We start from the raw sequence: 3533 nt of genomic DNA on the forward strand, positions 1-3533 counted from the left end.
GCCTGACCAACCTGATCTCCTTCTACGAGCAGGTGACCCGCCTGGTGGATGTGGGGAGTCCTGTGGATGTGGTCTACCTGGACCTCAGCAAGGCCTTTGACACCATCCCCCATAGCAAACTCCCGGCCAAGCTGACCTTCAAGATCATCGTGTCCAACCCATCAACCAATCCAACCCACCCAAACAGCTAACCCATGGCACCAAGCACCCCATCAAGTCTCCTTCTGAACACCTTCAATGACGGCGAATCCACCACCTCCCCGGGCAACCCATTCCATAGCGCAATCACTCTTTCTGTATAGAACTTCTTCCTAACATCCAACCTGAACCTCCCCTGGCGCAGCCTGAGACTGTGTCCTCTTGTTCTGGTACTGGGTGCCTGGGAGAAGAGACCATCATCCGCCTGTCTACAACCTCCCTTCAGGTAGTTGTAGAGAGTGATAAGGTCACCCCTGAAACAAATGTGCCACCTTACGCAGGCACCGCTGGGATTCAAACCCAGGATCTCCTGTTTACTAGACAGGCGCTTTAACCAACTAAGCCACGGCGCCAGCCTTCTATGATCAGGTGACCCGCCTGGTGGATGTGGGGAGGCCTGTGGATGTGGTCTACCTGGACCTCAGCAAGGCCTTTGACACTGTCCCCCATAGCAAACTCCTGGTCAAGCTGTCAGCCCATGGCATGGATGGGAGCACACTGTTTTGGGTTAGGAACTGGCTGGAGGGCCGAGCCCAGAGAGTGGTGATGAATGGTGCCATATCCAGCTGGTGACCAGTCACTAGTGGTGAGCCCCAGGGATCAGTGCTGGGCCCCCGTGCTCTTTAACATCTTTATTGATGATCTGGATGAGGGCATTGAGTCCATCGTCAGTAAATTTGCTGACGACACCAAGCTGGGGGCAGGAGTTGATCTGCTGGAGGATAGAGAGGCTCTGCAGAGGGACCTCGACAGGCTGGACAGATGGACAGAGTCCAACGGCATGAGATTTAACACATCCAAGTGCCGGGTTCTGCACATTGGCCACAACTGCACACTGCACTGGTTAAGCCACACCTCGAGTACTGTGTCCAGTTCTGGGCCCCTCAGTTTAGGAAGGATGTTGACTTGCTGGAACGAGTCCAGAGAAGGGCAACCAAGTTGGTGAGGGGTCTGGAACACAAGCCCTATGAGGAGAGGATGAGGGAGCTGGGGCTGCTTAGCCTGGAGAGGAGGAGGCTCAGGGGTGACCTTATTACTCTCTACAACTACCTGAAGGGAGGTTGTAGACAGGCGGTTGATGGTCTCTTCTCCCAGGCACCCAGTACCAGAACAAGAGGACACAGTCTCAGGCTGCACCAGGGGAGGTTCAGGTTGGATGTTAGGAAGAAGTTCTATACAGAAAGAGTGATTGCCCATTGGAGTGGGCTGCCCAAGGAGGTGGAGTCGTTGTCATTGGAGGTGTTCAGGAGGAGACTTGATGGGGTGCTTGGTGCCATGGGTTAGTTGTTTAGGTGGGTTGGATTGGTTGATAGGTTGGACACGATGATCTTGAGGGTCTCTTCCAACCTGGTTTATTCTATTCTATTATTGTGGTCTGGACTTCATCTGTTTCACATTCATCTCAGGAATCCAGCTTGCAGTTATCTTCCATTTTGTGTGTTCAAAGCAACACCTGTCTCCCAAGCACAGTTTGAAAGTGAAGTATCAAATAGCATTTCCCCCATTTTCTTGAGTGAAATGTATATTGAAAATAGCCAAACAGTCATCTAAAAGCAAAGTATCCTTACAACTGATCCCAGATTTGTACTTTCTGCTTTTCTAGGACTCCGGCTTGTACCTTTCCTTATGAATACCTGAAGACTTGCACTAATGTTAACTTACATGAGAGTGAGACCAGGCCTTGATTCAGAAAAGGGCTTTAAAGATGTGCTGAACTTCTATGTTAAGCCAACCCAACCCTGTGTCTCCACTCAGCACATGCAATTGTCCTGCTGCTTTAAATGTTCAGTGTGGTCTCTAAAGTGCTTTTTTGAATCAAGGCCTTAATGATTTTGAAGCAGTGGATAAAAAGAGGAGCTTCAGTTTTTGGTTGTATTTGGGCTCTCCTGTTAGGAAGGTCTCCTGCCCTCCACCTGGCTTATGGCTCATTAATTTTTTGGTGTATTTAAATGAGGTGGGTTTAACCAATTCCTGCTGCCTTGGACATAGCTGTGTTCCACACAGTAGGTGAAAAGGTAGAAGGGTGGGTACAGACATTTGTTTGATAGCATCACTTCTGCAGCTGGTATGATTACTCACAGTGGGTTTGATTGTTTGCCAGCTGTTGGGGGGTGTTTTCTGGGTTTTTTTTATAATTTATTAAGAGATGCCTTAACGTCGAGGTTAGAAAAATCTTGCCTTCAAGTCAAAGTCAAAGGTTTTTCATATATCAGATTAGACAGGGTCTGCCTCATTAGATGATTTTCAGGCTTCCAAGTTACAGACGTAGTCCTGATGTATTTGAATTCCTTAAAGATTCCTCAAAGGAAATGCAGGTACCTCTTGTAAGATCATTTATGTGCATTGAAAGCATTTATGAATTGTGACATGAGGAAGCACAGACTGTTTTATTATTTATTCAGTTCATACATCAGATCTTTTGCCAAGTACATGCTACAGGTAAATGCCTCATAGGATCATACAAAATTGTGTGTTAGGTTCCTCTCTTCTCCCCCCCACCTCCCTTCTCCCAGGAAAGAAATGTGGAGTCTATTTTGTATAATTATCATGCCAGTAGCACTTTAAGGCATGTTATGCAGCTTAGGTCAGATTGTGGCCCCAGTGAAACCGATGGGAGATTTGGCTTCAACTTCAATGAAGATGAAATTCCATTTCCTTTTCTTTTCTTTTCTCTCCTGTCTGTATTTGATGAGCCCTTCTGTCAGGAGAAGAAAGAGATTCTCTTTTGAAAAATAGTCATAGACGCTTAATAGAGTTGAATGAGACAGCAGGATTATGTTTTTAGCTCTATGGCCAGCAAAATCTATTCCAGAACTAATTCTGATTAAAAGGACTGAATCCACTGGTTGAACCTCAGACACAAAGGCACCTCTGGAGAAATTAAAACGTATGATTTATTTTTTTTTTTTTTAAAGAATAATTATTTCCCTAATCTTCATAATAATCTGGCCCTTGTGTAAAGCACTGATTTCAAAGCTGCCTCTCTCAATTATCTATTGCTGTTCATGAATTATCTTGGACAGGACCATCACTGTAGCTGAATCTTACAAAAGGGGTGAGTTTAGTGACCATGTTAATTAATCTGCATGACAGACCATAAAAATCACTATAAATAGAAGTTAAAATATTTCATACATTGTGCCCCCTCACTTTTCTTTCTTAATTCATACTCAACCAAATTGGTCTCTAGCACATAACAGGCTTGCCCCTCTTTGGTCTGTGCTCCTACAAAAGCACTTTCAAGGGTTTGGGAAAAGGTAAGTTCTTTCATTAGACCATATAGATGGAGAATTCATGAAGTCCTGAACTCTGAAACTAGAATCTCACTTCCCTTT

The 3533-nt window shown here is 45.4% G+C and overlaps 1 non-coding gene across 1 annotated transcript; it reads right to left on the minus strand.

The window, feature by feature from the left end:
* Positions 1–477: 477 nt before the first annotated feature.
* On the minus strand, positions 478–551 carry TRNAT-AGU (transfer RNA threonine (anticodon AGU)). Its single transcript has one exon. It is a non-coding gene; the product is annotated as a tRNA-Thr (tRNA).
* Between the last annotated feature and the right edge of the window lie 2982 nt (positions 552–3533).

Source organism: Melanerpes formicivorus, unplaced genomic scaffold, assembly GCF_026170545.1.
Source record: "Melanerpes formicivorus ecotype bairdi unplaced genomic scaffold, bMelFor1.0.p_v2 SCAF_9, whole genome shotgun sequence".
NCBI classification, from domain to species: domain Eukaryota; kingdom Metazoa; phylum Chordata; class Aves; order Piciformes; family Picidae; genus Melanerpes; species Melanerpes formicivorus.